This window comes from Oryctolagus cuniculus, chromosome 10 (assembly GCF_051225735.1).
Source record: "Oryctolagus cuniculus isolate XC-2025 breed Fujian yellow rabbit chromosome 10, ASM5122573v1, whole genome shotgun sequence".
Taxonomy (NCBI): Eukaryota; Metazoa; Chordata; class Mammalia; order Lagomorpha; family Leporidae; genus Oryctolagus; species Oryctolagus cuniculus.
In genome coordinates this window covers 14,227,808-14,252,352 of record NC_142876.1, presented here as the reverse complement: position 1 = coordinate 14,252,352, position 24,545 = coordinate 14,227,808, and positions in this window count along the sequence as shown.

The window sequence follows — 24,545 nt, the reverse complement described above, 5'->3', positions numbered from 1 at the left end:
GCTCGTCTTTGGATTTCCTCTGACTCTACCCAATTTCACTCAAGCAAACAGAGGTTATGTCCTATAAGCTAATGATAGCAAATTATAGCAATTACTTTCTCACTTAACTTACCTGAAACCTCTACTCTTTTTTTTAAAAAAGATTTATTTATTTATGTGAGAGGTGGAGTTAACAGAGAGGGAACGACAGAGGGCAAGGTCTTCCAGCCACTGCTTCACTCGCCAAATGGCCACAGTGGCAGAAGGTTGACCCATTCAAAGCCAGGAGCCAGGAGCCTCTTCTGGGTCTCCTATATGAGTCCAGGGGCCCAAGAACTTGGGCCATCTTCTACTGCTTTCCCAGGCCATTAGCATAGAGCCTGATCAGAAGAGGAGCAGCTGGGACATGAACTGGCACCCATATGGGATGCAGTGCTGTAGCCAGAGGTTTAGCCTATTATGCCACAGTGCTGTCCCCAACCTCCACTCTTATTACTAACACTAGTCAAGCTCCAGGTTGCCCTTGTCCTACCAAAACTGAGGACTTGATAAAGAAAATGTGATATCTACATATCTGTCTATCTAACTATCTATCTATAGTGGAATAATAGCCATAAAAAAGAATGATTTCTGGGGGCCATTGCTGTGGCACAGCAGGTAAAGCTACCACCTGCAGCACTGGCATTCCATGTTGGTGCTGGTCCAAGTCCAGGCCACTCCACTTCCAGTCGAGTTCCCTGCTAAGGAGCCTGGGAATGCAGCACAGGATGTCCCAAGTCCTTGGACCACTGCACCCACATGGGAGACCTGAATGAAGCTCCTGGCTCCTACCTTTGGCCTGGTCCAGCCCTGGCACTTTCAGCCATTTGGGAGTGAAGCAGTAGGAGAAAGATTTTCTCTCTCTCTCTCTCTCTCTCTCTCTCTCTCTACCTCTCCATCTCTGTAATTTTGTCTTTCAATAACTAACTAAATAAATATGCAACAAAACAGGTGAATTGGAGACCATTATGCTTAGTGAAAAAAATCATTCTCCAAAAGACAACTACGCTTTCTCTGATTTGTGGTAACATATAGAGTGCTAAAAGAAAGTCATGTATGTGAGTGAAACTGACATCTTGAAATTCGATTACTGTTTACAACACTTGTCTATATTCCTGAGGAATAGTGCTTTTTCTACTTACTACTTGTTGAATGTCTTCTTTAGTGGAGGACTAAGCTTGTGATTATAAAGTAGATTGAATGCAAATCATAGGGAATATTAAAAGAAAAGTAAGAAAGAAAGGAAAAGGGAGAGTAGGATTGAGGGAGAGGAAGGTAGGAAATATCAATATGTTCTTTTTTAAAGATTTATTTATTTATTTGAAAGGCAGAGTTACAGAGAGGCAGAGAGAGAGAGAGAGAGACCATCACTCTCCAGATGGTCATGACAGCTGGAGCTGCACTGATATGAGGCCAGGAGACAGGAGCCTCTTCCAGGTCCTCCACTTGGGTGCAAGGTCCCAAGCACTTGGGCCATCCTCTACTGCCTTCCCAGGCCATAGCAGAGAGCTGGATCAGAAGTGGCACAGCTGGGACTCGAACCGGCACCCACTTGGGATTCCGGCACTGCTGGTAGTGGCTTTACCAGCTGTGCGACAGACTCAGCCTCCTCAATAGGTTCTTAAAGCTATTTATATGAGGGGCCAGCACTGTGGCGCAGCAGGTTAAACCCTGGCCTGAAGCGCCGGCATCCCATGTGGGCACCGGTTCTAGTCCTGACTGCTCCTCTTCTGATCCAGCTCTCTGCTGTGGCCTGGGAAAGCAGTAGAAGATGGCCCAAATCTTTGGGCCCCTGCACCCGTGTGGGAGACCCAGAGGAAGCTCCTGGCTCCTGGATACAGATTGGTGCAGCTCCAGCCATTGCAGCCATCTGGGGAGTGAACCAGCAGATGGAAGACCTCTCTCTCTGTCTCTACCTCTCTCTGAAACTCTGTCTTTCAAATAAAATAAAAAAATATTTTAAAAAGAACTGTCTATATGAAAAGCATGAAATCTGTTCTTTTTGTGTAAATAAATTTAAAAAAAATTTAAGAAGTGAATGGGTAGAAAAAACCCATGAAGGCTTGGGGTGTGTGCTACTACCAACTTAACTGAGACCCTGACTGAGAACAAGGGAAAGAGCTCCTGTGGTGGCTATCTGCAGTAAAGACAAGTTATTGAATGTCTCAAATCATTCTCCTCACATCAGAAAAGCTGTAGATTTTTATGTAATAGGGAATTATTTCTGAATCAACTTAGTTGCTTCTCTTTGTGCTCTAATTCATTTTAGAGGTTCAAGTTATTGGGTCAAAATTCATAGTAAATTGCAGAATTGAATGTGACTGCTGAGGATGATTGGAAATGTGAAACATTTCATATTACTTTTATGTAAGTCCAGATATGATGAGACTGAAATATTGTACTTATTATTTATCTTGGCAACTATATGGCTGTTAAATATTAGCATTGCACATTCAATGAAGGCAGGTTCTTTTTAATGGAAATGTTTAATACAATTTAATTTGATTTTAGAAGAATAGTTAGATTTTTGATATAGAATTTGAGATAAAGTAATAGAAAATTAATAATAAGTAATATAAATCAATAGAAAATAATATTTAATAAAAATTAAAACTATATTTAATTTTTAGTGATTTTATCTATTTAGTTTTCCAAAAATAAACAAATAGTTTATAGTTGCAAATGGTGTCTTTTAACAGCTTTGATTCTTTAGATTGGGGTTAGCAAACTTAGCTGTAAAGAATCAAAGAGTAACTCCATTAGAATTGTGGCCATAGAATTCTCTGTTGTAACTGTTCCACTCTCCAGCTATCCTGAGAAAACAGCCACAGACTGATGCAAACATAAATGGCCATGACTGTGTTCCAATAAAACTTAATTAAAATTTTTTCTTTATTATTTTTATTCATTAGATGGAGGGAGGGGGAGAGAGAGCATGCGCACTCTCTAACTTGCCAAATACGTGAAATGGTTCGGGCAGAGCAGGGGCCAAAGCCAGGAGCTCAGAATATAATCCAGGACTTCTACCTGAGGGGGAGAAACCCAATTTCTTTTTTTTTTTAAAGATTTATTTACTTACTTGAAAGTCAGAGTTACACAGAGAGAGAAGGAGAGGCAGAGAGAGAAGTCTTCCATCCACTGGTTCACTCCCTAGATGGCCGCAATGGCCAGAGCTGCATCAATCCAAAGCCAGGAGCCAGGAGCTTCTTCTGGGTCTCCCACACAGGTGCAGGGACCCAAGGACTTGGGCCATCTTCTACTGCTTTCCCAGGCCACAGCAGAGAGCTGGATCAGAAGAAGAGCAGCTTGGTCTCAAACCTGCACCCATATGAAATGCCAGCACTGTAGGTGGCGGCTTTACCTGCTGCACCAGCCCCCCAATTTCTTGAGCCACCAACTGTTGCCTCTCAGGGCTCACATTAGCAGGAAGGAGGAATGGGGAACTGCGACATGAAACTGGGTACTCTGATATGAGTTCCAAGCATTTTAAATGCCATTGTAACCACTACACCAAATGCTCATCCCTGAAATCTAACTTTTGAACATTCAAATTTAAATTCTATATGATATTCATGCATCAAAAATATATCCTCCTTTTATTTTTTTCCAATCATTTAAAATAGATTAAAACAATTCTTAGACTTAGGGTTGTGCCGAAACAAGTGTTGTGAGCCAGTTTTTCCCAACCCCTCCATATAGCACAGATTATGTGGAAACTTGCATTATAACAACATAATGAGTGATCTTCAGAGCTGAAATCAATAAAAATAAATTTTGTAAAATAAATATGTAGATGTTCATGAATTATGGTTGTCTATCCATGGCCAATGTACAAATGGATATATTCAATTTTGATATTAATCCAAATTTTCATCATAGAAAAACATACTTGATCGATTTTGTCCTTAGCAAAGTATATTTATCAATGTAGGAAGATATAACATATTTTATTCAACAGTTCATTGGCTTGCTTTATAAATTTGAAAGCTAACAGACTGTTGAATAAAATATGTTCCGGATGTTTCCTCTCCTTAAGTGTAGTTTTAGTTTGTTATCTCTTTGATTTGTCCTAGTGATTCTTTTTCTGGCATTTCTTTCTGGGCCAGTTCTGCCTTTTGTTTCAGTTCACAGACTTTCTCATGTTCTACAGCATCCCTGACAAATTTCTTAAGAATGAGTCCCCAAACCAAAAATCTTTATCCCCTTGGTCAGAGCCTAGTGAGAAGAGTGGGGGATAGGAGATGGGAGAATTGGTCCTTTCTAATTCCAGGTTCATGAAAGGAGGAGATATCTTTCTCTCCTTGTTGAGATTCACATTTCACTCTACAATAGAGATTCCTATTTCTAGGCCCCTCCCCTGCACTGATCATTAATCCTTCCAGCAAGCACAGCTACACTGATATTTTTATCAGGAGGGATATATAAGTGCGTGTGTGTGTGTGTGTGTGTGTTTGTATCCCTTCTCTCCTCAACTCTCAGGGCTTTAAACAATGAAGACTTTCTTCCATTATCTTACGGTCATTGCTGGTTACCAGGGGGAAGATAGGATGACAATCAGGGAAACAGACTTAAGGAGCTTTCATCACAAAAATAAATTGATAGATAGATAGATAGATAAATAAAGCAATTTTAAAGGGGAATCTATATGTGCCTTGCACTAGCAATTAATTATATTAGCCTTATAAGTCACTTTCAAATGTTTAACAACTCATTAAAAACGGAAGCCACTGGGGCTTGTGTTGTGATCCAGTGGGTTAAGCAGCCACCTGTGATGCTGACATCCCATATGGGTGCTAGTTCAAGTCCTGGCTGCTCCACTTCCAATCCAGTTCCCTGCTAATGTGCCTGAGAAAGCAGCAGAAGATGACCTGAATGCTTGGGCCCCTGCATGCATGATGGAGACCTGATGGAATTTCAAGTTCCTGGCTTTGCTTGCCCCTTTGCAGCTATCTGGGAAGTGAAACAGCAGGTGGAATATCTCTCTCTCTCTCTCTCTCTCTCTCTCTCTCTCTAACTCTGCTTTTTAAACAAATAAAAAATAGATCTTTAAAAAAAGTCACATGACTCACCTATGCTTGGGGTGTTAGGAAGCTGGAGGGACAAAAAATTGGAAAACATCAGTAACACGTACCACAGATATAAACAAACTTATGAATCTGACCCATTTCCCTATTCTGGTAGCTTGTACTCACAGGAGCTTCAGGTCTCCAGTGGGTGCAGGCAAATTCATGTGTTTAATACTTTTCTTCACCAAAGCATGAGTTGTCTCCAGAATTAGGGAACTGGAGTTTTCTTTGTGAAATTTATCCTAGGATGTGGATTTAAGTCTGCTTCATGAAATTTAGGAAATGTAAAACGTGTGAGGCAAGCTATGTTGTTAATATTTTGGGAGGAGAAGGATGAAAGGCATTACCCATAATCATATTTTAACACGATTTTAAAAAGTATTTTGGACTTCAGTTTGATTACGATTGCTTATAAATATTTCAATTTCTGTTCCATAATTGAAAATTATAGTAATACATATTTCTTACTCTCTTGAGGCAATGGGATTCTGAGTATGTGAAATATGTTTCCGATGTCTTAATTTAAACATGATTTGAAAATATTTTTAGTTTCTATATTACCCCAGCTAATATGTTGTAGTTTTAAAGTTGTCAATATCAGGCTGAAAATTCTACTGCAAGTTCTTATCCATTATCTACACATATGTATTATTTCTGCCAGTGAATTTGGATGTGTATAACATACAATTAAATCTTTAAAATGAGTGCTGATTTCTTTGACAGTATTTGATGGCATTGCTGAGCCGGGCAGTCAACAGACCTGCTTGATAAAATAAGAAGTAAAGTGATGGCAAATGCTTGTCATGGAAAGGAGTTTGGGGTGTTAATCAGAGATGTTATCACTTACAGCTAGGATTTACTTGCACTCATCATAGGCTTAAGCACTAATTATGCAGTGCACACTACTTGTCTCATTTAACCTCCACAGAAGCTTGGTAAAGTAAGCATTTACTGTCTCCACGCACAAGCAAGAGAATTGAAGTCCAGTGAGGTACATGAGGCACAGACCTGAAACTCAAACCCACATGAGTACAAACCAAAGCTCTGATTTTGCTATCACATTATTCACAATCTCAGTATTTGCAGTGTCATTTATATGGGAAATCTATTCCCTCACTACCTGAACCACAGAATCAAATACGGAGCAAGATCAAATGCCAAAGAGATGAAACAAGATTAACATCATTGGAGAGCATAAAGCCTTAAGTGTATGTTACTAAAACTGGTCAGTAGGTAGAGAACGGCTATAGTCAAAGTGGTTGGCATACTCCATAGGAAGGCCACAACCTCCATGGTTTTGATGGCAAAAGGAGAGCTGTACAGCAGGCCGTGATCTTGTTAAGGAGACCAATGCTTTCCTATTGCCATAGACTGCAATTAGAGCATCATAGATGCCAGGAAAATGTGAAATTTGTCCTCAGTCAGCCATGTGGCCAAATAAAACATACAGCCTTGTACATTTGTGGAGATGACCACATAGGATAATAGAAAGAGTTAAAATAATAGCATATGTCAAAGAGACAAGAAGTCAATGCACCCACAAGAGCAGCATAAGGGGGTCTCAGCTCTGCTGCACTTCAGGCTTGCAAGTCTGATAAAAACAGGTGTGATGCTCCAAGGGGGACTGAAAGGACCTCTGCTGCCTGCCTGGCATGGCCCAGTGTCGAGAGAATCAGAGAGGGCGCAGAGATCTGGACTTCGGCAACACATAGTTTGAATATATGAACTCCAGAAAAGTAAGATAGAGAGTTCAACAAGACAGAACTACCAAACATTTAGAAATAGTCTTATGAAAACCTTGTATTTCTATTTAATAAACAGATTTTTTAAAAATTGGTGTTAAACGATGATACCCTCACTGTGACCAGCCCGAGTTGGTTCTGTATTGGTGGCTAATGTTCTATACCATGTAAATATCCCAGAGCATCTGCTCACCTAGGGCCTGGCTTCTGTAAGCAAAAGCAGTAAATTTCCACACCCTGAATAGTCATTGAATTTGAGAAATTACATCAAAACAGATTAGCAGAAAAAAAAAGAAGAAGAAGAAAAAGAAAACAAACATCCCTTTCTTAGTCTCTGATGAGGACTTGTTTTTTCTGAAAATTGAAGAGGGTTAGGAAGTAGTTAGGGAGTAGAAAGAGAAATGGATTTGCTACAAAGTGATGTTTAATTTACTGAAGATAACAGGTTTTCTTCTTTCACAAAATTTGATGCATAAGAATTCTGATTTTCCTAGAGATCATCTTATAAAGTGCCTATGTCATATTTTTCTGACTCTGTGAATATTTACTTTCTGTGCAGAAACAGCCCTAGGAAATGCCTGTCACAGAGAATCTATTTTCTGAGGGACTCCAATGGGAAGGTCATGTGGGCCAAGTCAAATTATTTAAGGATGAGATTCAATGTGCCCCTTTCTCCTGTGTCGTTTTTGCCTTTTGTCCCTTTCAATACTCATTAACACCTACACGAAAGGAGACGAAGGCAAAGAAGATAAAAAGAACTTCTTCACTTTGAGATATTATTAATCTTTCAGTTTATTAATCTTTTATTAACAATGTCTCTGATCAAAACCATGTTGAACCTTCCCCTTTTATGGGAAGCAGATGGTTTTTGTCTGCTTGTCAGGTATATTTTTATTCTACAATAACTTATGGTTTCTTATTATATTTCAAAATTAAAGTCATTTTAGATATTCATATTTCTAATATTTATTTTTAATAGGCAATTCACACTGATGATTTGTTATCTTCAATTATGCTAATGCTCTGTCATTATACTACTTTATGATGTTGGTGACTGATAAATCACGATTTTTTTTATAAAAGGTGATCTTCTTTGGTCTACATAGTTTGAATTTCTTCTAATAGTTAAAAAATATAATTCTCTGAGTTATTTTAAAATGACAAGGAAAGCAGAAAATGTATAATTTAATATAGAAGGTATGATGAGCAAAAATATGCATTTTTAAAAATTTATTGATTTGTAAGATAAGTGTTTGCTGCAGAACTTAATTTTCCATTTGGAACATCCACTTCCCATCTCCAAGTGCCTGAGTCTGAGTATGGACTCCTGTCCTGATTCTTGCTTCTTGCTAATACATACCCTGGGGGGCAGCAGGTAATGGCTCAACTGGCTGAGTCTCTGCTACCCACATGAGGGACTTGGATTTAACTCCTGATTCCTGGCTTCACTCACCTTAGCCCATTCCCAGATGTTGCTGGCATTTTGGCATTTAGGGAGTGAACCCACAGGTAAGAGATCTTTCTCTGTTGTCTCTCTGCAATTAAAATAAGTACACAGTTATAAAGAATTTCTTTGCAGCAGAGACAGACAGACATAGACAGAGAGTTCCCATCTGCTGGTTCACTGCCCAAGTATCCACAGTGAATAGAACCAGGAACGTAATTGAGGTTGACCATATGAGTGGCAGAAATCCAGTTACTTGAGGTGTCATCTGCTGCCTCCCAGGGTCTTCACTGGAAGGAAGTTGGAGTTAGGAGCTGGAGACAGGAATCAAACCCAGGTATTCCAATGCTGAATGCATATATCTTAACACTAAACTAAATGTTGACCTCAAGTGTGTTTTAATCTTAGTCAGAAATCCCTGCAAGGCTGTCTTATAGTTCAATGGATCAGGGCCTGCTTTCACAGTCACTTCTGTTCCTTTCCTATTGCTTGTTCCTTCCAGCATGTGCTGCTCTCACTTTTCTGATCAACACGTGGCAGGGGTGGCCCCTGCCACCATGATGTGGGAGACTCTGAATTCCTGGTTCCCAGGCATTTGGAGAATAAATCAGCAGATGGGAGACCTCCCGCCCCCATCTCTGACTTTTAAATGAATTTTTTAAAAAGCACATAGCAGGATTGGTGTTAATTTTGTCCCCGAGATTCCTTCTAAGGCGGTAGAATTGATTAAGCATTGTGCAAAACCATGATAAACACACATTCCAATAGATGCTAGTGAAATCTTCTCCTTCTCACTTGTGTGGTGCTCATAACATTAGCTTCCTTCCTGGACTTACCAGAAAATGCTCTCCTCCGTAGCGTCTAAGTCGAGTTGTGCCCTTGAATTACTAGTTAGGTGGCACTTCCAGAGCTTCTGCTTATGTCAAACTGTCTTCTGCCCCCCAACACCTCTTTAGTGTGCTCGACTGTTAGAAATTCACTCTGATTTTCTCAGTGATGTGCCAAGTGATCATACTGGCATTTATAAAAAGAAAAGCTTAAACACTGGAAACTCTTCATTTTCTACTTTTTTGTCTTCTTTTGCTAGTTTGCAACTGGGATTTCTGACCAGCATCATAAATTGCATGTGAAATTATGTCAGTAATCAGATAACCTGATAACAAATGGGAATTACATGTGCACCAGGGAGGATTAATTATTCTGAAAATTTTAACAGTTATGCAATATCAGTTTTTCCTCAAGTGTTTAAAAGAACAAAAAGAATAATTTTATTACTCTGAAAGGAATACACTCCAACATGCTTTTTATCCTCAAGTAATTAAATAACTTTCATCAATCCCCTTAGGCAGGTGGTTACTGATTTCCTAATTGTGAATATCTTTCTCCTTGGCTAGTAGACAACCTACAACCTGTTTTTCTTATCCTTTATTTAAGCCACTCTTTAATATTTATTTAATGAGTCTCAGTTATGTAAAACACATTATGTTCCCAGGAAATTCCATTTTTTTTTTTTTTAAATCTAAACCTCTTGCTTTGTAGATCTGCAAGGACAGATGATATTTGCAAAAGTTCTATCGGGCCTTGGGGAACTTTGGTCTTGAAGAAAGATTTGAATCTGCATGAACAAATGGCTTAAGGGGGAATAGGAGACCATATTACTTAAGAAGCAAGTAAACTCTGCTCTGTTAATCTGTCATGTGTCAGATGTCCACTAAAGAAAATGACCAGGCAGAAAAAACTGATTTAACCATTTTATAAATAATGTTAAAAAGTACTGAATAAAACAAAAGGAATTTGCATCTGATTTTTGGTGATTTCGCTTTTGTTTACTGGATGCAGAGACAGGAGGCAGCTAAGACGTAACAATAGGCAGATTTTTTCAGGGACGCAAAGGGCACAAGACACTGAAGCCTGATGTTCCAAGGCAGACTCAAGCCTCACATGCAGGGTGAAACGCCAGGAGCAAAAGGCCCCCACTACTCAAAAATGAGAAAGAGAAACTGAAAACAAACCAGGATGCTGCTACAGCTGGACCAATCCAGCTCCAAATACAGACTTCCCAGCAACAAGAAGGTCATTGGTGACTAAATGAAATGTTTACAAAACCCTGTGTAGACTTCCTCATAACTCAAAGAATACAAACTCCTAGACAGCTTCCCCTTCCTTGCTCAGGGACCCTTCCCGCTGAGGGAGCTTTCCTTTGCTTCAGGACTCTGTGTCTCTGCTTGCCCTTCTTTGCCCACACTCCTTATTCTTGGAGGTTATGAGACACGAACCTGAAGAGCTAAAACTAGACTCCTGCAACACTTCTGAGAGGTGGTCTTTGAATAAGATGCCCTTTGTTGGCTTCAGACGCAGCACACAGAAATCCCTCTTCTAGTTTGTGGTATGTTTATTAACACAATCATATCAATTCTGGAGGATTAAGTACGGAGAAGGACAGTGATTTGGAGCAGGACTGTGGTGCAGCATGTAAAGCTGCTGTTTGGGACACCCCCATTCGTGTCCAAGTGCCTGCTCTGAGTCCTGCTTCTGATCCAATTCCTTGCTAGTGCACCTGGGAGGCATCAGATGATGACTCAAGTGCTTAATCTCCTGCCACCCAGATGGAGTTCTTGTCTCCTGGCTTCAGCTCCTGCTATGCAGGCACTTGAAGGGTGAATCACCAGATAGACGATGTCTCTCTTTCTCTTTCTCTGTCTTCCTGTCTCTGTGTCGCTCGGTGAAATGAATGAATGTGTTACTGCTTTTAAAAGTGTTAATAAGAAATATTGTAAAGGAATATAAAAGATTGATAGAATGGGAAAAATCACAAACTGTGTGAGTTATCTGTTTGTTTATCTTGTAAGTTGTTATTTATGAGAAATTCCCATAAAGCCAATCTGGAAATCTTTGCTGGCAAGAATCTATTTTCATTACCATTTTCATGCCCCCTTTCTTGGTTTTCTAGAACTGAAAGCTGACAGTCACATCTTTCCCTGCTTCACTCTGGAATTAAATTAGCGACATTCTTTACTCTCCTACTATACTGGAGATCTCAATGCTTTGAAGAGGTGAAAAGTAACTCCTCTTGACAAAAACGAAAAAGAAATAAAAATGACCTCCTGACGTATACTGCTAGTTCATATTCTAGATAATTTACCTCTGTAGAACACAACCTGTAGCCATATCATGGACATTATTAATTTGAAAATGCTTTCTGTTTATTCACACCATTGACTTTGGATAACTGTAGATCAGAAAGCATCCGCTGGTTTCTCCTTAGTTGCCATCTGCACTCACATTACTGGTCATAAAATCAGCTGTGTATTAATGCACTCAGACACAATCACAGAGTCATATACATACCAACACCTTTCTCTCATATTTTATCAATCTCACTGAATTATGATCTTGGATCTTACAGCTAATGTTGGACCAGATTTGGATTTGGATGCAGAAGTTAACTTCTATGTCCTACATGTGAGGCTGTTGAAGAAAAGGCTTGGATGGATGCTACATCTGGATGAGTGTGATGAATGATGAGTGAGTAAATCATTTCCCAGAGCTGGTATGACCTTAAGAGGCAATTAAAAGCTGCCTTTACAAAGGGAGTAGAATTTAGAAAATTAAAATAACTAAATGTTTGCCTTCTGATTGCAAGTAAGCTGTGGAAGTGTTGAATTTTGATAATTCACAGCTAAACAGTTTAGTGTGATAAGTGTCTTTAGTTCTTGCTTCCCAAATTACTTACTATTTTTTTTCTTTGATGAGGAAACTGAGGTTTGAAAGGTCAAAGCAGCTCATCCAAGGTTACATGTGTGGCTAAATGGCATGATTGCAAATAAAGTTTCTAGTTCTGTTACTGAAGTATTTTCCATACAAATTTCCTGTTAGAGTTGGACATTTTGTCTCTATTTTGGTATGGGAAATTATTATAGTTAAATAGGATAAGTTCAAGAAGTTTAGTGTACAATATGGTAACTATAGTTAATGTTGAGAGAGGATGACAAAAATAGTTACTTTGTGAAAAAATGGATTTGTTAATTTGCTAGATTTAACCACTCCACAGTATATGCATTTCTATTTATATGTTATGTTGTACAAGATATGTAATACAATTTCATGTCATTTAAAATAAATAAATTTTGAAAATTAACATTCTCCCATCATGTGCTAAGGAGAAACATTGTATCATATGTGAAGACATAAATATGATTAAAATTTCAGACATTGGATCATGCTATTTCATCTTCCTTCTTGAGAAATTCTATAATTAAGTTAAAAAAAACTAAGAGCAAAAATTGATATCTCTCAGGATTGAAACTAGGCCACAGGACAGTTGAAAAAAAATGTGTTAACCTATAAAACCTGTAAACTCAGAATCAGACTCTTCCCTTCAGCACTTGGTTGGTCAGTATAGCTTTTGTAATCACAATGTGAACATGGTTTCAGTGTAGTATTCCTCATTTTTCCTACTTTCATGAACGGTACTTTCTTTCATGAATAGTGATTTTATTTCAAAGATTTGCTTATTTATTTGAAAGGCTGAGGGGGAGAGAGAGAGAGAGAGTCTTCTATCTGCAGATTTACTGCACAAAGCACTGAACGAGCCAGGACCAGGTGAGGCTGAGGCCAAGAGCCTGGAAGTTCAGTTGGATCTCCCATGTGAGTGGCTGGGGCCATCTTCTACTGCTTTCCTAGGTATATAAGCAGGGAAATGGATTAGAAGCAGAGCATCTGGGACTCAAAGCAGTACTCTGATATGTGATGCTGTCATTGTAAGTGGTAGCTTAACTCACTGCACCACAATGCCAGCCCACAAATAGAGATTCATAAGATTTAGGTCTTGTGAAAACATTTAAAAATAGAAGAAATAAAGAATAATACTATTGTATTCTTGAATGTTTTATTTTTATTTTAAATTATTTCTTATTTGAAGTCCTCAGTTTTTAGATAAATATCAGGGATAATAATTACCTTACCAGAGCCAGAAGGTCTCTGCATTTCCTTTCTTTTTTTTTTTAAGATTTATTTATTTATTTGCAAGTCAGTGTTACACAGAGAGGGGAGATTTAGACAGAGAGGTCTTCCATCCGCTGGTTTACTCCCCAGCTGTCCGCAATGGCCCGAGCTGTGCCAGTTCGAAGCCAAGAGCCAGGAGCTTCTTCCAGGTCTCCCACACAGGTGCAGGGTCCCAAGGATTTGGGTCATTTCTACTGCTTTCACAGGCTATAGCAGAGAGCTGGATTGGAAGTAGAGTAGCTGGGACTTGAATTGGGGCCCATATGGGATGCCAGCACTGCAGGCAGCTGCTTTACCTGCTAAGCCATAGCACTGACCCCTCTGCATTTCAATAAGCTTATTGACTCCTCAAGGAATAATAAACAATGCTTTCTGATTCTATTCTAATGTTTCCCTTCCATTCAGGCCTCTGTGTGATACTTCTCTAAACACAGCATTCATATTCATGGGTAAAATTTCTCATCAGAGAGCTCACAGTATAATGAAAGATTTGGATCAAGAAGGCCACATATGTCCTGTGCAATAGCCTGTGATCCAGATGCTTGCGAGATGATACCCTAATTCCTCAGCTTGACACCCAAGATCTTTCTTGGTAAGACATCATCTGTAATAACTCTCAACCCAAACCTTTTTAACAGACTGCCCTTACTTTTTCTCTTCAATAACTTCTGCTTAGTGATTTTTGTATCTTTTGTATCTCTCTCTCTCTCTCTCTCTCTCTCTCTCTCTCACACACACACACACACACGTACACCCTTCTTTCTCAAAGCCTATCTGGACTGATGATGTGACTTATGGAAACCCTATTACTTTCCTCTCTGTGCCTTTCCTATTCTGGCATGTGTTCTTACTATTTATTGTCTTATCTTCTGTATAAAAGATAGCAGATTGCATTACTAGATAAAAGCCTTGGAAGTTCAAAGCCAAGATTTCTAGGAGGTTACGAAGGCAGCAGGGATAGTAATAAACCAAATGAAGATAAACAGTCAGGAGCCACCATCTTTTTAGCTGGCTTCTTTATGATGAGACAACTAGCAGATTTTTATAATGTGCAGCTTCCATATTTCCAAGTATATATTTATAATATGTATTTGATTTTTGTATAGAAAATAGTTCAATAAATGGTTTTACATATTACCAACATATAAAGTTGATTTTCAAAGTAAGGTTATAAGGAATATAAATATTTTTCTGTTATTTTGCTAGAGAACAGAAATTTATGATCCACCCATTTGTTTATGCTAAATGTCAATTTTAACCACTTCCTACATGCTCCTCAGACCTATATTCATCAAACAAAATAACTCCAGACCCTCCACTAGGGGAACATAAGCCATAGTTCTAGTAATCAAGTCTCACCATTCATAAAATCTGACACTCCATACTGATGATTTTTTTCTCCAATAAATGACTCATTTTATTACCATAATCGATGTAAATTTGTTCTGATTCTTATTTCTGTCTATATTTAGAGATATTTTAAAAATAAATTTTTGTCATATTTGGATTGCCTAGGACATATTTTATCTATATCATATTTAAAGTATTCAAGTTGAAATTTTGAAGGAATATGGTCTTATTCTAAACATGGCAATTGTTATATGTGATACAATGGCCTCTGCTGCTTTGTATTTTAAAGAAGGAGTGGTGAAATGAACAAAAAAATCAATGTTTTATCAGACTTTATAGATTTCCACAAATTTTCACATTTATTGTCTAAATTTTATAATTCTGTGAGACAAATGGAGTAATGATAGAAATGAGGAAAGTGAAACTTACTTAAAATTATGTTGAAACAGAGTCTTCAGCATGAGAGAAGGATGTAGGTTGAGCTTCTTCAGAAAATGACCTTTTCCACTTATCGCCTAATTAAACGCTGTCCTATTTAAATACCAAACACTTTTAATTCTTTTTAGCTAGGAGATGACATGATGGTAAGGAGAAAATATAACTTTTAGGCTAGGAGTCTTATTAAGCAAATCCTTAATTCCTTTGAGATCAAGTGTCAAAATAACTTATTCATTAAACTGGTACCTGTCCAGATTTCACTCCTTTAACAGCAAAAATGTGTGACTAAACCATCTATAAATGGTATCAGAGAGGGAGGGTGACATTGAGAGTTGTGATAATGATGCTGATATTGGTTTTTAATGAATTCCTCTTGAAAATTGTCTGTTCATGATTTTAAAGCTTATATTTTCAAATCAAGCTCTTAAGATATCTATTTTATTTTCACTCTTTTAGGTTTGTGCTTTTCAGTTTCAAATAAAGAAATTAAATCCCTGTCTGCACACTACAAAAACCTCTCAGAAATATTCAGATACATAGATTCATTCAAACAGGTAAGTAAAATAGACATACAAACATTAATATCATTACATTTTCTGTTTTCAAAAGTTAACTATGTATCCCTCTTAAATTATATTTTAGATAACTATTTCAAATCTTCAACATAGAATTACTAATGCCCTTAATAGAGCTATTTGTTGTCAACACTAGTTCCTGAAGTATAAAATAATTTTTTATTAAAATTGTGGGTAGGATATAATTTAAGTGTCCCATGATTAATACTGTTACTAAATATGTTCTCTTTCTATATGTCAAGTATTTTGCATATATTATATCCTCTCAAAAACCCAATGAGATAGTTAATGTTATTATCCTCACCTTTTTTTAAAACAGATGCTGACTTTCTGCAAATTCTTTTTTTGAAAGATTTATTTATTTATTTGAAAGTCAGAGTTGCAGAGAGAGAGAGAGACAGAGAGACAGAGACAGAGAGACACAAGACACACACACACACATACACACACACAGAGAGAGAGAGAGAGAGGGAGAGAGAGAGAGAGAAGGAGAGAAAGCAAGAAATGGAAAGGGATTATTCCATCCTCTGGTTCACTCCCTAAATGGCTGCAACAGCTGAGACTGGGCCAGGAGCCAGAAGCTTCTTCTGGGTCTCTTACATGGGTGGCAGGTGCCCAAGCACCTGTGCCATCTTCTGCTGCTTTTCCCAGGCCTTTAACAGGGAGCTGGATTGGAAGTGGAACAACTGGACCTGAACTGGTGCTCATATGGGATACCAGCATAGCAGGCAGTGGCTTTACTCACTATACTACAACACCAGCTCCATTCCCGTTTTATAGGGGCACTTGTACCAAATAAATCATGTGAATGTAGTGATGTCACTGTAAGATTCACTCTTACATAGTCTATGTAATATGTAGGTGGCTATGATAATTGCATGCCCACTGCTTCATGAGATTCTAGTTTTCAGTTTCATATGTGAATGGTGTTTCTAATCATATCTGTACTGTGCTTTTGATTTTAGGCTAAGGGAATGGGATAAAGGCAAATCTCTGAATGGTATTATAACTCCTAAAGTAATTACAAGTTTATAGTCTTCAAAATATATCATAACTGGAGTCTGAACATGATCAGAAACAGCAGATAAAACCGGAAATGAAATGAGCAGTAATGAAAGACACAGTACAGCTGAAATTTAATTTTAAGCACCCTGGGAAGAACTGTGTTGAATGTCGCTATGACCACAGTAGTACATACAAATCTGTTGAAAGGTTCCGTGAACTTAACAACGTACTTAGGGAGAAAGACAGATGGGAACAATGAAGACATTGACAATGTGCTGTGCTCTTAAATAATACTGAATTCACTCATTTTCATGCTGCTCTTGGATTTTGGACCATCTAATAATCATCCTTATGTTTAAACCACTGCATGGAATCTAATGTAGAGTGTAGGGCACACTACATAGTCATAGATTGCAGCATGGTGGACAGATTCTATCTATAATGCTGAGATCCTTGTTAACAGACAGGCCAGCCACACAGAAGAACTGCAGATTTGGTCTTATGTAGTGAGTTAAGACGGTGGTTTCTGATGCCAACTTGCTTAGATATAAATTCAAACTCCTCAACTTCTATCGTGTGATATGAACAAGTTATATTATGTATTGATGTCATAATTCCTCCATTTATAGCATGGAAGTAATAATGGTACTTACCATTAAGAGCAATCAATATAGTAATACACGTTAAAAAAGAACGGGTTGGCACACAGTAAATAATGAATTCTAGCCTTTTTCTTGTGGAAATACTCAGTATCAAATCTTGACGGAAATTTTTTAGAGATGTCAAAAGTTCACATTTTATTTGGCAAAGCTGAAAGATTCCTTTATGGCCTGAAGTTAGTTTGCCTACAACTCTAGGTTTTTTACTTACAAATCATGTTTCCTACTTAAGAGGAGAAAGGTATAGGACCACGAGAGAAAAATGGCTGAGTAGCAGGATGGGATTCAACATGTGATGCTAGTTTTCTGGATAGAAATTGCAGAAATGAAGGTGGGAAAAAAAGAGGGCATTTTATTGGCACTGTGATACAGAGAGTTAAACTGCTGCTTCACTTCAATCAGCTCCCTCTACTAAGCCCGAGAAAGCAGCAGAAGATGGCCCCAGTCCTTGGGCCCCTACATTCATGTTGGATACCTGGATGGAACTTCTGGTTCCTGGCTTCATCCTGGTCCAGCTCCAGCCAATGTGGTCAATTAGGGTGTAAACCAGCAGAAGTAAGATCTCTCTCTCTCTCTCTCTCTCTCTCTCTGCTTTTCAAATAAATAAAAAAAAAGTTTAAAGAAATAAAGTGGTAAGTTGATAAATCTTATATATTAGTATGTTGGAATATAGATTGTGCTCTAGCATGCTGGACATTAAGATAAATGAGAGGGCTGGCACCGCGGCTCACTAGGCTAATCTTCCACCTTGCGGCGCCGGCACACCGGGTTCTAGTCCCGGTCGGGGCGCCGGACTCTGTCCCGGTTGCCCCTCTTCCAGGCCAGCTCTCTGCTGTGGCCCAAGAGTGCAGTGGAGGATGGCCCAGGTCCTTGGGCCCTGCATCCCATGGGAGACCAGGATAAGTACCTGGCTCCTGCCATCGGATCAGCGCGGTACGCCGGCTGCAGTGCGCCGGCAGCGGCGGCCATTGGAGGGTGAACCAACGGCAAAAGGAAGACCTTTCTCTCTGTCTCTCTCTCTCACTGTCCACTCTGCCTGTCAAAAAATAAAAAAAAAAAGATAAATGAGAAACAAAATAGATACAGAATGAATTTTAAAAGTGTTTAGAAGCAAATTTAGGAAACCAAATATGCACACAGAAATAAATATCAGCTAATGCAGCATGTAATTAAGTGTTAGACTACATGATTCATATTGTGAGGAATATCAGATTTAAAATACTTGGTAAATACAGCCATGTGTCTTGTTGGCATTGGCTTAAGACACCACTTGGGACACCCGCATTCCCTACCTAAATGTTTGAGATTGAATCTTTTTTTAATTTATTTATTTTTTATTTTTTTATTTTTTGACAGGCAGAGTGGACAGTGAGAGAGAGAGTCAGAGAGAAAGGTCTTCCTTTGGCGTTGGTTCACCTTCCAATGGCCGCCGTGGCCAGCGCGCTGTGGCAGGTGCACGGCACTGATCCTATGGCAGGAGCCAGGTACTTATCCTGGTCTCCCATGGGGTGCAGGGCCCAAGGACCTGGGCCATCCTCCACTGCACTCCCTGGCCACAGCAGAGAGCTGGCCTGGAAGAGGGGCAACCGGGATAGAATCCGGCGCCCCGACCGGGACTAGAACCCAGTGTGCCGGCGCCGCAAGGCAGAGGATTAGCCTAGTGAGCCATGGCGCCGGCCAGAGATTGAATATTGTTTTAGCTTCCAATCCAGTTTCCTGTTGTGTACCCTGGGAGTCAACAGATGATGGCTTAACTGCTTGGGGCTCTGGCAACCACATGGAAGACCCAGATGGAATTCCAGGCACCTGGCTTTGTCCAGGCCCAGTCTTGGATATTGTGGGCATTTGGGGAAGGACTCAATGGAGGAAAATAATTCTCTCTCTCCCCCTCCCCCTCTGTCTGTCTGCTGTTTTGCCTTTCAAATAATTAAAAACAAGGAAGTTTAAAAATTTTTACACATAATTGCAGGTCAGTAGGTGTTAAGCATATGCTAAGAAATAAATGGAAAAGAAATTTTCTAGAAACAGAAAAACTCATAAATATGTACATCAAGTGAGATGTCAGTTTAGACATAGATGAGGAGAGAATTGGCATATTAAAAGGAGGCTTGGAAGAAAATACTAAGGATTAAATTCAAAGATATGACAGATGCAAAAACATAGTTGGGAAGTGGAAAGAAATATATGGGACAAAGTGAAAAGCTGTACATACATGTAAGTTTTCATAAAGCAACTCCAGGCAAGTTCCCATTTTCTGTTCCTCTTTAAATGCTTGCAAAGAGTAAGGCTGGACCAATGCAAAGCTGGGAGCTACAGACTCAATCCAGGTCTCCCAAAAGGAGGGCAGGGATCCAATTACTTGAGCCAAATACTTTAGCAGGAAGCTGGACTCAAGAGCCTGAACCAGGATTTGAACCTAGGTACTCCAAAATGGGATGTGAGCATCTTAGCCAGCTTTCCAACCACTGGGCCAAATGTCTTCCTCACAAATGTTATTTGAGTTGCAGAGAAGACAGAAAATAAGGCAAAAGCAGTACCTGAATTCCTAGATTAGAAATTTCCAAAAAATGGCTATGAATTTCTAGCAATAGATTAAAAAGTATGCAAAACACAGTGCATAATAACCTCAAGAACAAAAAAGAGAGCCTTTAATCCGGCGCATCATAGAAAACTACACAAAACTCAAGACAGCAAAAGTGAAAAGCCATTTGAAGGAAAAAAATGAAAGACTGTAATAAGACTGTGTCAGTAGAAACAATTAATGCCAGAATACAATGGAGTTATATTTTCAAAAAGTATTTAATCCCAAAACATAAAAAATAGAGGCTGTATGATATAAAAATATATTTCAAAGTCTGAATCACTTGAAAATATACCACAAAAAGGAATATCTTTTTTAAAAAATTAACTCACACAACTGCATATAAATTTAGTATGAACACCTTCAAGGATAAATCAACCATGAGTATTGCCTGAAGCAGATGAAATTAGAAAAAAAAGCCCAACAATTCATCAACAAAATAATGGACAAATATATCATTATAAATTGAAACAGCAGAACAGTGCATATAAAAGTGAGCTAGCTATTTCTTCAGACAAACAAGGGTGGACTTTCTAAATATGTTAATCAGAAAAAAAAATTCATTGGTATCCAAAGTAAAGATGGTATTTGGGGAAGTTTGGTTTGTAGAGAACACAATGAAATATCAGTGATAATTTATTTGTTGATTAACCACATAGTTATGCTCACTTTACATGAATTCATCCACCTGCGCACTTTTTTGTTTAATAACTTTACTAGTCTCTAGAGTTTGATGTAGACACTCTTCTTTACATATGTTTTCTCAATCCTTAAGAAAAGTTTTCATTCTTTAGCAATTTGTAGCATAATCAATTATTAAGATAGGCTTGTGGGCCAGTGCTGTGGCGTAGCAGGTAAAGCCACCGCCTGCAGTACTGGCTTCCGATATGGGCACTGGTTCTGGTAAAAATCCCAGCTACTCCACTTTTGATCCAGCTCTCTGCTACAGCCTGAGAAAGCAGTAGAAGATGGCCTAAGTCCTGGGGCCCCTGCACCTGTGTGGGAGACCAGGAGGAAGCACCTGGCCCCTGGCTTCGGATTGGCACAGCTCCGGCCATTATGGCCAACTGTGGAGTAAACCAGCGGATGGAAGATCTTTGTCCCTCCTTCTCTTTCTGTGTAATTATGACTTTCAAATAAATAACTTTTTTTAAAAAAGCAGATAGGCTCATATCTATTTGAATTATGAAACTGAAATTTCACTGACTAGCTTATATCAGATCTATGTACTACAATGAATATTTTCACACTTTATTAGCTGCCTTTATCACACTTTGTGAAAAATAGATATGTAATTTTAGGGACAACAATTAGAAATATGCTAAGCATATCAGGGAGCTAATGTTAACTTAAATTAGAATTTATCCTGTTACTAAGAATTCATTCACATCATTCTTGCATCTTGTTTAACTCCCATTCAATAGAAATCTAACACTGCTGAATATAGCTATTTTTTTTTTTTAAATAAACAACGATGCTGCACAAATACATTCTGTACCTCTCCGGGAGTTTCATTCAATCTCCAATATACTTGAAAACTAAATTAAGTCAGAGAGAAGTCAAATTGTCATTCCTCTATGGTAAAATATTGAAGAAATATTAGTTGATAAGCTGTGGTGCTGGAGATTCTCCTTAAAACTAGGAGAGACAAAAATATAAATCCCCTTTGCCTTGCCTCCCAATATCTCGAAGCACTTCCCTTTGCCTCAAATTACCCAGAGGGCAAAAGACGAGAGATCCTGAGAGATACAGTTGCCTGTATTCAATAGATGAGCAGAACAAGGCAGAGAGGAACACAGCAAAATGACTGGCATGTGTGGAAGATGCAGTATCCCTGTGTGTGATAGCTCCTGTTGCCCCCAGTGCATTGTATAATGATTCTTGCCACCTGTCAGCTACACACATGGATGAAGCTCATTATTTGGTCTGTCTTAGTTTATTTAGGGCCTGCTTATCCTACCCAGATGAAAACGGGCTTCATCTCAGCTGAATCACTACTGTGTTTTCCATCTGGGTAAAACTCATAGCCCAGAATATTTGATGGTACTGTTATTTTGGTGGGTTGTAAACAACACTTTCATTGATTTTATCCTCTCTTAACCAATGCATTTTCTCATCTCTAGGTTAACTTAGATGAGCATTTTCTTCAAAGTTGTCCTATTTCATGCTTTCTCCTGGGAGAGGAAAAGAGTAAGTTTCTTTCGCTTCATTTTCATGACATTTTTTCATGAGCATTAAGAGTCACAGACTCTACAGCCAAGGCTAAACAGCTATCTCGTCCATAGTGTGTTCCCAGAGATCTGAGCCTTACGTGTTTGATCACTGAAATTTTAAGCCAGATGGCAATTTTGAAATAAAGAAAATTATAAAATCATTTCTCTATTTAGTAGCCTGGTTTACTGGGTTGCATTTTTGTTTCTTTTGGACTCTACTTGTCCTGTTCACTATTTCCATTGTCCTGAGCTCGGGCAGATAAACAGCATTCACTAATGCCAGAAAGTACTTCAGAAGGCAATGGCTTGTCTGGGTAATAAAGAGGAAAAATAATAATTCTAATTGTGTTACACAGTGCATGCATTAGTAAGCCTTAATCCATAAATATAATATCAAAATAACTGATAATCAAGCTCTCACACAAAGCCAGAATGAGGGGTAGGCACTGAACTTATGGTTAGGATGTCTGTTCCCACATCAGAGTGTGTAAATTCAACAACCTGCTCCAGCACCTAATTCCAGTTTCACATTAATGTGCGCCCTTGGAGGCAGCAGATGATGACTCAAATATTCGGGTCCCTGCCTCCTACGTGGAAGATCTGGATTGAGTTCATGGCTTTGATCTGGCTGTTGCAGGCATTCACGGGGTGGACCAGCAGAGTGGACTTGCTTTCTCTCTCTCACTCTTGTTCTCAAATACTTTTTAAAAAGTTCCTAAAGAAAGAAATAGTACTCTCTGAAGATTTTAAAGGGTGCATAACAAAACCATTGTTCTTAATACTCCGAATCACACCCTTGGATCCAGCTGGACTTTGGTATCTTAGTTTACTGGAAAGCTGCCTTAGCTTGATTGAGTTTTAACATTGCTCTCTAAACATCCACTGACAAGCACTACATCAGAACAACTGTATCAAAATCACAAGCACTCTTGCCATAAAAAATGTTGTTAGCACAGTTCCCTACGTCCTTAAACGTGTTCTCTATAAAGTTACGGATGCCTGTCATCAGAAAATGCTAACAGAACGAATGCTGTCCTTGTGGAACTGACTTTCTGCCTCTCATTGGTTAAAAAAATTAAGCAATGCATCATCTGTCTTTTCACTTTAGCTGACAAAGAGACCAGAGAAAAATTTGAAACCGCAATATAACAATTATGTTTGACCTTTATATCTGCATTTGTGAAGTCTTCTATGCCCTGAATCTCTTTATTTTTTCTTTTTCCTGTTTTGTCATTATTTTCTCGAAAGCATTTGAGTAATATAATGGATGAAATAAGTAGTGTAGATATATCAATTTTCCTGAGGAAAAATGTAGAGATATGCTGGTTAAATGACTATTTTGGAATTTCATCAGTGTGCTGAAACTTGAAAATCAATCTTTTCCTGTTAAGTCCTTTTAAAGAACCCAGTGCTTCTCAATGGGAGGGATGAATGATGAGTGGTGCCTCTCTCCTTAGGAATATGGCAACATTTGGAGACAGTTTTGGTTGTCACGATCCAGGGGAGAATTGAGGCTGGTATTTAATGCATAAAGTCAAGGAATACTATTAAATTGCCCTATAATACACAGGATAACCCAGGTATCCTTTGAAGCACCAACTATAAAGCTCAAGTCAAAGATAATAGTTCTTAGGTTGAGAAAACCCATATTTAATTATGCCTCTTCAGTAGTATTTTATTTTTGACAGGCAGAGTGGACAGTGAGAGAGAGAGACAGAGAGAAAGGTCTTCCTTTTCCATTGGTTTACCCCTCAATGGCCACTTCTGCCGGCAAGCTGAGGCCAGTGCACTGCGCTGATCTGAAGCCAGGAGCCAGGTGCTTCTCCTGGTCTCCCATGGGGTGCAGGGCCCAAGGACTTGGGACATCCTCCACTGCACTCCTGGGCCACAGCAGAGAGCTGGACTGGAAGAGGGGCAACTGGGACAGAATCCAGCGCCCCGACCAAGACTAGAACCTGGGGTGCCGGCACCGCAGGCAGAGGATTAGCCTATTGAGCTGCAGTGCCGGCCATGCCTCTTCAGTAGTATTTTTAAGACATTTTGGATAATTTTTCGTATCTTCTTTCTTTTGTAATTTTACTTAAACATCTCTGACCCTGTTCATATATGTCATCTATATTTTTCAATGTACAAATTATTCTACTGGTTGATTTGACTGTGTTTTCATTTTTAAAATGATTTTGTACATCTTGGAGGCAGAGATGCACAGATAGGGAAAAACGTAGGGGAAACAGACAGAAAGACAGACAGAGAGGGCTCTTCCATTGTTGGTTCACTACCCAGAATGCCTGCAACAGATGGGGCTGCGTCAGCCTGAAGCCAGGAACTGGTAATTCAATCTGGGTCTCCCACATGGGTGGCAGTGCCCCAACTACCTGAATTATCACTGTTGCCTTCCATGGTGTGCATTAAATGGAAGCTTGAATTAAGCATAGAACCGAGGATTCCAA